The sequence below is a fragment of the Pituophis catenifer genome, unplaced genomic scaffold (genome assembly GCF_029215685.1).
Source record: "Pituophis catenifer annectens isolate HBS135680 unplaced genomic scaffold, rPitCat1.0.hap2 SCAF_2, whole genome shotgun sequence".
NCBI classification, from domain to species: Eukaryota; Metazoa; Chordata; class Lepidosauria; order Squamata; family Colubridae; genus Pituophis; species Pituophis catenifer.
In genome coordinates, this window is record NW_027256882.1 from 251,792,802 (window position 1) to 251,807,486 (window position 14,685).

Sequence of the window (14,685 nt, forward strand, 5' to 3'; positions counted from 1 at the left end):
TGAATTGCACCAGTTCAACTATATACATCATAACCACAGAGCAGTCTTTTAAATGCAATTCTTTGATAAATATATACTACTGTCGATTTATCTTGCTTCAGTGTGATTTTTATTGTAAGGCTTTCAAAATACTTTACGGAGTCTTGTGGAGCACAGACATAAATTTCCTTCCAGGGATTTCTAATACAGGAACAGGAAACAAGGCTGGTATTGCAAGATTTGGTGGTCAGTCAGTTAAAAATAAGGAATGATAGCATTTGCAATATGGTCTTTTTATACCTATTGCATTATATGTCAGAAATTCAGAATATCACAAGAAATAAAAGAATTTCCCATTTTTGGGAACCTCTCTATCAATATTAATAGAACTGTATATATTCTTGTCCAACCTTTTAGCTTGCCTGGGCTTCATTGAGTGAAGAAGAATTGTCTTGGGCAGCATATAAAATATATAATATAGTTAATGTACACAAATCATATAATAACCTGGTGCGGCCGCATTACTAGCTGTCCAGGATTTCATGTGGCCCACAGGCTGCAAGTTTGACATGCCTGTTTTAAAATGTATATGGTATGGGCCAGAGGTGGCTTCTACTTAGCTTTACTATCAGTTCGCAGTGGTGCCGCATGTGCGTGCTTGCTTCGCACACGTGTGCGTGCACTCTTCTGTGCAAGCGCAGCATTTTGATGACATCGGGGTTGGTGGGCAGACCCTTCCACTGGTTTTACTACTGGTTCTATAGAACCGTTGCGAACCGGGTGCAAACCACCATTGGTGTGGGCCACCAGTTTAATTTTTCACAATATTTACAAGGCAGCAACACTGAAGGACATTATGAAACATATATATTATAATATTCGGAGAAGGCTGGAAAGAGGATCTATGATTCACACATCATTCCTGATAAAGTATAATATTGTGTATCATTGTGGAATAATTAAGAACAGCAGGCCAACTTCCCCAATGGGCACTGTTCATGAGTATCCTAGTACTCAGTAGCAAAGATAAAAGATTATTATTTTGTAGACAATCTTGTTCAGTAGGGTGCTTTTTATATGAAGTGCTCAAAAAAAAAAAAAAAAAAACCCTTTAAAAATGGGCTAAAAGCCAACAAAGTCACACAGGCTTTTAAGAAAAATGAACCATGCACACTGTGCAAAAGCATAAGCAGAGTGCAGGCACATGGGGCATAAACTGAGCAAGCCAACCAGCAGAAAGTCATTTGCATAATGTCTCCATTTACAAAGGGGCACAAGAGAAATACAATGCCCTGTTAATTGTGAAGTTTTCACTGTACGTTTGGAGATAACACATTTGCTGCAAAGGCACTCTAAATCTAAACCCCAACAAGAATCAATAGCGTTTGCACAGGGCACACAAATCTAAGCTTAGTGGGCCAAATGGTACAGAACCTTTCTGAAATTGTAAACATATTTAGAAAGCTCCATAAACAAAAAGGCATAAACGAATGCAGTGCAGCGTATAGAGTGCACAAGGATGAATAAACAATGAAATCAGTCAAAAACTCCAACAACAAACCAACTGAGGTTACTTTTTGCTTTTCAAAAGCATTCAATCAAAAACTCTAAAAGAATCAGCCATACTAAAAACAAGCCATCAGCACATAATTTATGTGGGAAAATAATGACTTAAACTACTATGCTGATTATGGCTTGCTGAGTTTAACTATGCATATGCACCATATGTATATTTTTTTATTCTTATTGATTGTGGAGTGCCTTTGAAGATTAAAATATTCACAGCATATATAAAGATATCCTGAATCTAAGCCTCGGTAGCAATCAAGACCATGCACTGAGCACTGCACATCTAAACAACAAAGAAACCATCCCATATGTATAAGTACTTCTTAAATTTACAATACTTTTGATATTACCTCCAGCTTCTCTTTTTCAGATTACATATCCCCACATAAGTTCACTTACCCCATAAGAATATTTACAAAAACACGTTTGTATGCTCTGATGGTATGTGGTCTCATTGCAGTGCACCTTATTAACTATTGACCATGTGCGAAGGTAAATAACCATTATTATTATTGTTGTTGTTGTTGTTGTTGTTAATCTTTGGTGAGATTCACAGCCTTTGAGGCTGGTTAATAGCTCAGCAGCTCGAGTCCTAACCAAGGACATAGGAACTGTTAAGGTATCGTTGAAGGATGTAAGCTGATCCGAGTAGGGTGGTTTTTTGTAGAGTCAAAATGTTCAAGTCTGGTAAATTTAGAATTTCTAAATAGCAGGGTAGCCCTTTGGGTATTGCTCCAAGGGCTCCAATTACAATCGGAACAACACACGATTTCTTTTTCCACAGTCGTTCAACTTCAATTTGCAAGTTCCGGTACTTTGTGATTTTTTTCTTGCTGCTTATCTTCAATCCATGCATCACCAGGTATTGCAATGACAATGAACCATACTTTTTTCTTTTCAAATATTTTTATGTCAGGTGTGTTGTGGACCAAGTGCCTATCAGTCTGAATCCTAAAGTCCCACAAGATCTTGAGTTTTTCATTCCATCATCATCATCATCATCATCTTCATTATTATTATTATTATTATTATTATTATTATTATTATTATTATGACTTCTATACCACTTCATAGTGCTTTACAGCCCTCTCTAAGCGATTTACAAAGTTTACAAAGTTAGCATATAGCATATTGCATATTAGCATATTAGCATATTAGCATATTGCTCCCAACAATCTGGGTCTTCATTTTACCCACCTCAGAAGGAAGGCTGAGTCAACCTTGAGCCGGTGAGATTTGATCTGCTGACCTGCTGAACTAGCAGTCAGCTGAAGTAGCTGCAGTACTGCACTCTAACCACTGCGCCACCTCGGCTCTTTATAATAGTGGATCTCAGCGTGAGATGCCATGGGGTATGAAACCCAATTGAACTCAGATGCTGAGGTAATTACATAAATCTCCTGGGAGTTTCTTCTTGTGTGATCTTCACTTAATAATATAACTTTAGTATAACTGACTAAGAAGGCAAATTATAGAGAGCCACTTGATTTTCTTCCAGTGTGAGGCTCAGCACTTGCTACAAGGACTGAAAGAGACAGTAAGGTAAGCCAAGTAAAGTTCTTCCCCTTGGTAGTAAAATGCCCTCTGCTTTGCTTCAAATGTTTTGTTTTGTTTTTTGTTTTTCCTTTTTCCTTTCCTAGAGTCTTTCCACAAGTGCAAGGTTTGGTAGGGGGTTTTGTTGTTATTTGCTTTTTTGATCAACCAAGTGTTGACTCACTGCTTATGACAGGAATTGACCAACTCAGTTGACACCCAAGCCTGATGTCGTGGGCTGAGAGAGATTGACTGGCTCATACCTGAGGTGGGACTAAAACTCACAGTCTTCTGGTTTTTAGCCTGGTGCCTTAACCACTAAATCAAACTGGTTCTCATTCTCTCCACAGCAGTGGTGTGTTGCCCCCAGTTTGGACCAGTTCACAAGGACCAGTAGTAAAACCGGCAGGAGGCTTCGCCCACTGACCCAGACATCATCAGGAAGCTTCTGCATGTGCGGCCCCATTGCAAACCAGTAGTAAAGGTAAGTAGAACCCACCACAGCATAAGCCAACAGAAACAGGGATATGACCAGAAACAGGGACACAGCTGCTCCACAGCATAAGCCAACAGAAACAGGGACATGACCAGTCACTCTTGAAATGGCCCAGATATTGAAAAGCTAATGCACAAACGTCAATATTTAGCCTCAACAGCTAGAACAGAATGGAACATCTAGAACAGTGTTTCTCAACCTTAGAAGCTTGAAGATGGGTGGACTTCAATTCCCAGAATCCCCCAACCAGCGCTGCTGGCTGGGAGATTCTGGGAGTTGAAGTCCACCCATCTTCAAGCTACCAAGGTTGAGAAACACTGATCTAGAACATTTTGTTCTGTCTGGAAAAACCATATTCAGGATTCCATCTGGAATAAAACAATTGCATTCCAAATTCTGTAGGGACTACACCATCTGGATCAGATGTGTTCTATTTTATGGATGGTGCCATCTTAAACTGCCTATTCCACACACAGAATGTTTCACCCAGGCTGAATACTTTTACTGTTTCACCCCCAGGGCTGAAATTCAGCAGGTTCGGACAGGTTCTGGAGAACCGGTAGCCGAAAATTTGAGTAGTTCGGAGAACCGGCAAATACCACCTCTGGCTGGTCCCAGAGTGCGGTGGGAATTGATCCTTCCCCTCCACGCCCACCAAGCCACGCCCACAGAAACGGTAGGGAAAAATTTTTGAATCTCACTCCTGCTGTTACCTCTGTAAAGTAAACCTAACAGGGAAACCCACTTGCCTTTTTTAAAAAAAGCATAATTAAAAGTTCCCCCAAACCTGAAATTGGCTGTATGTCAAGGCTCCCCCTTCTTCTCTATGTCAGCCCTGAATGAAGTGCAGCTTGAGGGGCTGACACTGTACTTGGTTCAAGGTATGTAATTACTGAATATTTCAAATGTGCTCAATTTAAAAGTGTTAAAAAAATGAAAAAGATTATCAATTAAAATTGTAGCCCTTAGGTGTACATAATAGAGAATGAAACATTTGAGCTGAACAAGGCTTTAGCAAGGACCTCTTCTGACACATGCTCAGATGAACTGCTTTGTTTTTAGCTTCACACAGTGGGTGGGCTTGAAGAAGGGGAGAAAGGACAGTGGCTAGCGATTCAAAATGACAGAAGCTGTTAGTTTCCAAGAACATTGCAAGGAAAGGTTGCTTTTTCATATAGAAAAGGCACAGAAATACTATAAATCACAGGTTTTGAAATAATAGGTTTCAGATAGCTAAATGTCTAAATGGCACATTTGTGCCTGCTGTTTCTTGCTTCCATAAAAATGAATTTACATGGGGCTAAAATGATTTCAGATAGCATTCATTTATAAATTATTCCCCAAAGTCCCCTTTAAAGCAATTTTTCTAGGTTGAATTTTCTCTACATTTTTTATTTGGGAGGAAGGCAACATTGTTTTTTTGAACACTTGAGGTTTTTTTCTTTCTATACTTAATATCAGGTGTGTTTCTTATTTCTTTTTGTTCCACTTTGTTTCTTATTCTTATTTCTCTTAAACATAGCATTATATGATGTTCATACTTATAGTAACATGAATGCAAAGTCAATCATATTTGATTTTGTTATTTATTTACTCATTTACTGAAGTATGTTCAGGCCTTACAAACAAAAAATAGAAGTAATAAAAACTAACAAAAGACAAAGCAATCATATGTATCCCATGCTATGTCTGCTACATCAGAATAGACATGCAAGAATTCAATTGCTGCAACCCGTTCCAGGATCTGTTGTAACTGTTTACAGCTTTATGAAAATCCAACAGGTTCATGGCCATATGAAGCTCAGATGGATTATTCCATAGGTTAGACACTGCTTCAAAGAAAGCATGCCTCCTTCAATCTTACAATTTGGAAATGCTTTGCAACTGACACCTGCAGTATACCAAATCTTTCAGATATTATACCTCAAGCAGAAATGACAGGAGAAAGATGGTTCCATAAGTACCATAAGTCAGGAAGGTTTTTATCAGTAAATTTCAGCATCTTAAATTGCATCCAGGTTATTTGTGGTACCATCTCTCTTTGAGATATGCTCATCCACTGGTTCAGACAGAATAGGCACATTCTGGGTCTATTTTTTCATATGTTGCTATCTTTTAGGACGTAGGAAGGGCACTTTTTCCATAATAACTGTACAGTTCGATAGTAGTTTTGAGATTTTTCTTACTTGTTTGTTGGACATTTCCACATTATTGCTGTTAGACATCCAGTATATTGCCACCCAAAGTGATTGAGACATATACATCTTTTAAACAGATAAGTAAGCAAAACATGGAATGTCTATAATTACTCATGTGTCCGCATTGTAGAGTAATTGTAGCTTCTGAGGAGTCTTCAAGAGTAATTCCAAATAGATCCTATTGCAGTAATCCAAGTAGGAGATGGCTAGACTAGATAAGACTCTGACATGCACATCAATTAACAAAATATGACTGCAAAGTTTTAATACAAATTCTATTTTTATGCTCTTGTAGGTAATCTGGTGGTGAAAATACAAAGGACAGTACCTGCATTTTGATTCCATGATACACATTTTGTTATTTTGGCTCATTCTGATTAGAAACTAACACCTATAATTTCTAAGAGTTCATCACAAAAACTGAAAAGAAGAGCAGGAAGGAAGGGAGGCGGGAGGGAGGAAATAAGGAAGGAAAGAAGGAAAGAAGGAAGGAAGTTTGGTTTAGTAAACTTGCATCCCATCAAACTCTCAATGACTCTGGATGACACATAATGTTTAAACAAAAGTAGACCTTTCTTTCAAAGTATGTCCAATCTCTATCTTCTTTGGAATAGTACAATGAGGTCTGAAAGCACAGTAGGAGGAAAATGCAATAAGGTTAGGGTATGGAAGAAAAAAAGGGATGTGGCGGCTCAGTGGCTAAGATGCTGAGCTTGTCGATCAAAAGGTCAGCAATTCAGTGGTTCGAATTCCTAGTGCCGCATAATGGGGTGAGCTCCCGTTACTTGTCCCAGCTTCTGCCAACCTAGCAGTTCGAAAGCATGTTAAAAATGCAAGTAGAAAAATAGGGACCACCTTTGGTGGGAAGGTAACAGCGTTCCGTGCGCCTTTGGCATTTAGTCGTGCCGGCCACATGACCCCAGAGACGTCTTCGGACAGCACTGGCTCTTCGGCTTTGAAACGGAGATGAGTACCGCCACCTAGAGTCGGGAATGACTAGCACATATGTGCAAGGAGAACCTTTACCTTTATCTTATGGAAGACTAGAAGAAATCATATTGGTACAGGTTAGGAATGGGAAGTTGAAACAAACACTCTGGAAGAAGAAAGCAGTAAACTGCAATATTACACAGAAAATTGAATGGATATGTTCATGTGGCTACTAGGAGATGAAAATATCTCATCAGCATTTCTATTGGACTATAGTACTGAAGCCTCAGCAAAGTTTTCAGTCTTTTCTATACTTGTACCTCTCTTGCCACATAAGGTTGCAAAATATTTGATTAAAATGTAAAACTATGAAATGGTCAAAAGATGCTTTGAGCCCTGAGTAATTCAAGTTAGGTAAAATGTGAAGGGGATTTGTGCTTGTGGCAATGACTAGAAGAGGTCAAATGGTTGTGGCAATGTTCTTCTAACCTACTATTAGAAAAATCGAATGAGTCAAGTGCTCTTCCATTCACAGTCTCTACATAGTCTAGGCTACATTAGAAAAATATTCTCGGGTCATCTCACAGTAGTTTTTCCTGAGATCATTGTTTTTGTTTATAGTGTGCTAAGATACACAGATGCTCTGTTGGAAAAAATTCCCAGAAATGACTCTTGGGGAGCAGACAAAGTAATAAGATCTATAAGAGTAGAACAAAATATAAACCTTCTTTGTTATTTTCTAAAGAAAAGTTTGACCAGCCAAGCATGATAGTCCAAAAGTTTGTATTGAATCCTATCATTTAAGTCCATGGCAAAAGCAGCAGCCTGCATTCCCATGGATATCTGAGCTTGGTAGACTGTTTCTTAGCAATATTATTTATCAGAACCAATGAAGCAAAACTGATGCCATTATTCCTTGGTTTAGGAGAGAAAGGGGTTACATTTCTTTGCAGATCATGATTTAACAGCTCCTTTAACAAATTGGCAGTGAAGTCGAACAATGTAACTTGCATTTCCTTATCTTATATTTATTGTAATTGTTTATTTTGCACTTTAGAATAGATTTTCATACAGTCTCCTTTGTATTCCCGCTAATCAGGAAACATTTCTTATTGTGGTAATGTTAATGGATTAACCAAGTTAGAATGAATGATTTCTTGTGAGTAGAAAACAGTTGGATCAGAACTATATTTTGCACTGACTTACATAAGACCTAACTTAAGTTCATAAATATGAGAGGAAGAAGTTTATAGCTTCCAACTGAGCAGTTGGAGGCAATCCATATGGTGTGCACATATGTGAGCTCAGTGACACTGAACATGTGGCCTCCAGCTGTATAGATGGCATGTGCATCAATATGAAGAGTACTTGATCAGTAGGCAGTGGGAATTGAAATAAATGACTGTTCTTCTCCAGACCTGTCAGCAGGGCCTTATGGGCATCCAAAAAACTCAAGACAGTAGATAGGATCACACAATGGAAACCCAACCGATTAAGGCTGTCAGAGTCTGGAGACAAGAACTTTTTTAATTTTAGAAAGGCTCTTTGTTGATAGTAGTATAATCTAACAAGAACTTGAAAGCCTGAAAAAATAATTCCACAAATCAATTTGTACCTAGTATAATTAAGGTGGGTCTGAGTTTCTGTATCTTTTCTATAATTGTTCTCTGCCTAATCTTTCCCAGGGTCTGCTAAATATTCCCACACATTGGTTTTGAAATGTAGACCTTAGAATAAAAGTCCTCCAACTAATACTGTGATGTGGGGCACTCTATGGTGATAATATTTGTTTTAAATTACATCCAACTCCTGCTAGTGTTGTTGTTGCCTACTGTTGTAAGTAAATGGAAAGTTGTAGACAAATTCAAAATAGGGGATCATCTTTGGGGATTATATTTTATTTGATTGGTTGTAGTGCCTTAAATGAAAAGCTCACAATTTTAATTAATTTAAATGAGGTTCTGCCCACTTCATGATGGGGCCTAGAACAACAGCCCCCTTTGAACACACACACACACACACACACACAACCGGGTGGGAGGAAGCTTTGAGAACAACAAATACGTAGACTATTGCATTTCTCCCTTCCAACATAGAAAAGACTGTGCAAGGATTAGTAAGAGAAATCCATGATTAAATCTCCTGAAAATGTTGGTTTAAAAAATGAGCTGCTCAGCTGCGATGCTGGGGGAAGATGGGATGCCATTCACCATGCCATTTCCTCTGTTAAAGAGCTTCTTAGCCCCAGATTATTTTTAGTTATAGAAGGGAAAATATAGCTTTGTCCAAATAATTCATGATTGAAGATCAATATCATATTAAGCTTGACCTTGAGAAAAATCACCTAGCCTTGTTACCATTCTAAAGGTACTTCAACCTGAACGCAGCCATCTATCTTCCTCAAAGTGAACACACATATTTACTATACTTGAATAAGCTGATTTAATTTTAAAAATTAACATTTATCTTATCATATTTTTATTTGAGATGGGTTGCTGAATAATTATGTTAGGGATAATTAGTCTTCAGTGTGTCTTGGAATACAAAATTCCAAGCAGCTCTGTAGTGGACAAAAAAGCTCTACAGAGAACCATTAAAACTGCCCAGAATATAATTGGACTCCAGCTACCAGCCCTGGATGACATCTTCAAATCTCGCTGTTTGAGAAAGTTGCATAACATTCTCAGAGACCCTTCCCATCCTGCTTATAATCTTTTTGGACTGTTGCCTTCTGGCAGAAGATACAGAACAATTAAAACTTGGACCACATGTTTTCTGAATAGTTTTTATCCCAGAGCTATAATTGCACTCAACAATGAATTAAAGGGCCACCATCAGTGAGCTGTTGGACAGTATTACTTGGTCTGTTGTGTGGATGTTTGGGTGGTTAAGGGGTGGGGAATTGTGGTGGGTGGGGGGGTGTTTGGGGATAGTTATATGTGTTGGACCTGGTCTTTGGGTGTTAAGTAAATTTCGTTGTATGGGTATACTGTGTATACATGTACAATGACAATAAAGTTATTTATTTATTTATTTATTTAAAAATCAAGATGATGCTAGGTCATATACAAGGAGACTATTTTAACTGTATGAAATAAGAATGAAATAAAGATACAGATAGTCCTTGACTAAATGTTCATTTAACGACTGTTCAAAGTTACAATGGCACTGAAAACAGTGACTCATGACCGTTTTTCACACTTACAACCATTGCAGAATCCCCATGGTCACGTGGTTAGAATCCAGATGCTTGGCAACCGGTTCATATTTATTATGATGGTTGCAGTGTCCCCAGGTCACATGATCACCTTCTGCATCAACAAGCGAAGTCAATAGGGAAGCTAGATTCGTTTAACCACCGTGTAATTAATTTAACAACTGTAATGATTCACTTAATAACTATGGCAAGAAAAGTCATAAAATGGGGCAAATTCACTTAACCAATGTTTCACTTAGCAACATAAATTTTGGGCTTAATTGTAGTCATAACTAGAACTACCTGTAATTAAAATGTGGAAAGATACTTAAGAAGCCTCAAAAAGTAAAAAAAAAAAAAAAAAAAGAATATTTGTGTAGCTCTACATTTGCACGTGTGCATAAATATTTGTTTGCATGCATGAATATTTATTGACAGACTTCATGTACAATTTCCACATAACATTAACATACAATTTTAACCTAAGTTTTGAACAAAATGCACTAAAAGAGAATTCATTTGGTTCCCTATCACGGACTGCGAAGCAAAACTTCAAATAATCATCTCAGGGATAAAGCAGTATCTGAGACCAGAAAAATATATTTCCAAAATGCCCTGTTCACCTCATGCTCCAGTGCACTCTGAAGTTGCAATGCCTTTTCTATGGTATTGTAAAGTTTTGAAACAAAATGCATCTATTGTATGCAGTGTTGCTGTAATGTTGTGGAACAAAGGACAGTCTTCTGAAGTAAAAGATCCTGTTTTGGAAAAAGTCCCAGAAAACGTTCAGTAAACAGTGCTATTCCCTAGCCAGCAAACTTTCAACAGAAACAGCCAAAGAAATCTGAGTTAGTTTAGCAAAATTATTTTTAAAAAAATATTTCCATGTCTTAGCAATCAATGCCATATTTTAAAAGAATTATTCTTCTTATGTGAAAGTTGTAAAATGTAGAATTAACAAAAGGTTGTTATTTTGATCATTTCAGTTTGGCTGATTCTTATAAATTCTATCTGTTCCATAATATATTAAAACGTGGCAGCATATACAATTTGGCATTAAGATATATAACTATATTAAAAGACACTATTTATGGATTTTTAAAAATAGGATTAAGATTTTTATTTTGTTCAGATGGAGTCTTTAAGTCAAGGTATTTATGTATCAATAAATGGCCTTTATTTTCTTGAATGGCTTTCAGGAAAAAAAAACTGAGAACTGAAGACAGCTCTACTAGAAGTGGAGATTATGAATCAGAACTTTGCGAAATTTAAGCAGGAAATTAAAGAAATGGTGCAATTAAAGTTTGATATTTTGCAACGAAAGACTACAAAAATGGCTAATGGTTTCTCAGAATTTATGATCAAGTTGGATACAAATATTAATTTATTAGAGTCTAAAATGGAGGAAATTGAGGACAATTTGGACAATAAAATACAAAAAATTGAAAATGATTTGATAAACACTCAAGACAATAGCTTAGAAGAAAAACTTAAAATGAAAACTGATCCAAAGATTTGTAATGCAGAAAACATACAACAACGGATTGAAAAGGAAGTTTTAATGATGCAATATAATTTTACTGAATATGCGATTAGACTGAGAGGATTACAGGAAAATAACAGAGATGACTTAAGGAAAATATCTTCTGAAGTTCTGGCTGGGATCTTAAAGGTTCAACCTGAGGAGGTATTTTGTAGGATCGATAGAGTTTATAGAATAAACTCCTGGATTGCAAAGCAAAGGCAATTGCCTAGAGATGTGGTGATTTATTTTACAGATAAAGAAATAAGAAATAATATTGTGCAAAAATCTTTTAATTCTACTTTGCAATTGTTTGGAAGAAAGATTTGGATATATAAAGAACTACCGCCTAAAATGTTATTGGAAAGAAAGAAATTTGGTTTTCTGGTGACCGAGCTTAAAAAACGAAATATCTTATTCAGATGGAATGCTCCAGTTGGTATAATAGTGAGATATCAAGGAGAAAGATACCAATGAAATACTGTTGAAAAAGCGGAAGAATTTTATCAAAAAATTTAAAAAATGAACTTAACATCTTTATGCACAATACAAGACAAGCAGAAGGAGTTGGAAATAAAGGAAAAATATCAAGTTACAGAGGCCTCTGTAGATGAATTGCCTTTGGATTCTTCAGACACCTCAGCTGGATTATCTATAAATAAGAGAGAAGTGGCATTGGATTCTAACGTGATAATTCATCAAGTCACAGACAAGCATGGAAATCAATTAGTTGATACACAACTTATAGAAAAGAAATATGAGTCACGAAAGCAAAACCAACAAGATCAAGTCATAAATCAGAATGAAAACCGATCAGTTGATATACAATTTGCAGAAAGGAAATTAGGATGGAGATCAAACCCACAAAAAGAAAGGAAAAAAAGAAACAGGTCTCACAAAAATAAAAACTTCTAAATTAAGCAACAGTGAAGCCAGTTATTTTTTAAAAAATACATGACTGAATACATGAAAAGATAATTGAGGCGAAGTAGTGGTTAATATTATCCTGAGGAGAGTGACAGACCTCTGCAATGCCGTATTTTTGAGATGTGAAAAGGGCCTCAAACTGTTGGATTGGAATTATCTATTTTGTTTTTTTTTTCATTGATAAATTTATTATATTTATGCTGTGTTATAAGGCAAGAGAGCTATGCTGGGGCATGCAGAAGATATGGTTGTTACCCCATTATGACGGTGGGAATTAACAATCCTGAAGAAAGCCACTATTACAGATATTATATGGAATATAATTATAAAGTCACTCGGGTGGTTGTTTTCTTTTTTTATATATACGAAGATATTCATTATTGATGGGGGCAAATGATAACCGAGGATTTTGAATATTCTGTTGCAACCGGGATGTTATGTTACCCTAATATGGGTGATGGAGTCAGCAATCCAGTGGAAAGACATCAAAGAAGACATTATATGGATTATAAGTTTAAAGTCATTGATGTTATTTATATAAGGGAATATCTTTTTAGTAGGATGGGCAGAAGAACAAAGATATTAAGAATTGTTGTGTATGGTAATTTGGTAGGAAAGTGGGTGGAGACAGGCTAGTTTATTGACTGTATAGGTTAAGAAAAGGGATGTTTAAGAGATATATTTATGGGAGTGGAGGAAATGGATAGAGTTGAATAAATGTAAAATTAGAATTTAGAGTGAAAGCTGATTTGAAATGTTATATTAATATACACAAAAGATTAAATGTTAAAGTAGGATTTATTAAGATTGTTTTGAAATGTTATATTAATATACAGACATAAGTATGGGGGAGGAGAAAAAAGGGCAGATTATTGCTAAATTGGGAGTTATAATAATATTATTGTGCTAAATTAGAAGTTATTATACAATGTTATAGTAGAATGTTAAGTGTATGGTAAAAGGTTCCAAGCATAGCTTCCTTGTGCCTGCAAACAAAAGTAAATTGGGCTAAATAGATCCAACCCAAATGAATCAGATGGGGAAGTGAATGTCCAAAAAAAAAGTCAAGATGGCTCATGTGACCATGCAAATGAATCTCTACCTCCTTTCTATGCATCGTGTGCAGAAGTGGTATTCAGCAGGTTCTGACCAGTTCTGGAGATTTTGAGTAGTTTGGAGAACCAGTAAATACCACCTCTGACTGGCCCTGCCCCCATCTATTCTCTGACTCCCGAGTCCCAGCTGATTGGGAGGAAATGGGGATTTTGCAGTAACTTTCCCCTGGAATGGGTGGGAATGGAGATTTTACAGTATCCTTCCCTGCGACGCCCACCAAGCCATGCCTACCAAGCCATGCCATGCCCACCAAGCCACGCCCACACAACTGATAGTAAAAAAATTTTACTGATCATGTGTATCTTAGGTAGAAATAGGCAAGGGCTCTAATCATAGCCATCATCTTAATTCCCCTTCCCCACCCTGTTCCATTGCAGATGCCCCTGTGTGAGACATGCACACTAATTCATGGTTGGGGCTAGGAATTTGTATAATTGACTTCAGTGAAAATTGTCAATCCTCTCTGAACAAGTTCAGAATCTAACCAGAGAATAACATTTTTGCAAGTGCATATCTTAATATATTTATGTTTACAATAATTTTCATTCTTTCATTCTTATGTCTACAATAATTTTCATAATCAAATGTTGGGAAGAAATTTTATACAGAGCCTTGGGTTGCCTGTCCAACCATCAATAGGAAAACTACCTGAAAGTTGAACAAAACAAAGCATTACTATTTGTATATAAAAAGAAACTTATGCCTGGAAATAGGATACCACTTTTCAAGCATTTGCCAGTGCAAGTACACGTTTGGTATTTCATCTTCATGGTATTAATATTGGCTTGAAGGCTATTCAAGTCTCTTTAGAGCAGTCTAGATGTCACAGGTGTAGTTAAATATAGGTAAAAGCTCATTTTGAAGTGAGAAATTAAATCCTTTCATCCACCTTTGCATTTCAAAATACCATTTCATGTTAGTTTGTATGTAAATAGTAGTCATCTCATTGTTGTATCTTGCAATTCAAATCACTTGATAATTGTTACTTTAAGTAATATATTATATAGGAAACATAATGGTTGTAAAGGGTATAGAATGCATTAGAAGGCAATTGAGTTTAATTGCATTCCAGGGACTACTTTTCTAGTGCCTGCAGCTGGGTTTTTTTTTTTATTATGCTAGTCTTAGAAAATTTTAACTTTAGAAAAATGTAACTCTTTATTGCTTAAATACTTGTAACCTTAGATTTTAATCAATTCTGTTCAAAAAAAATTTAATA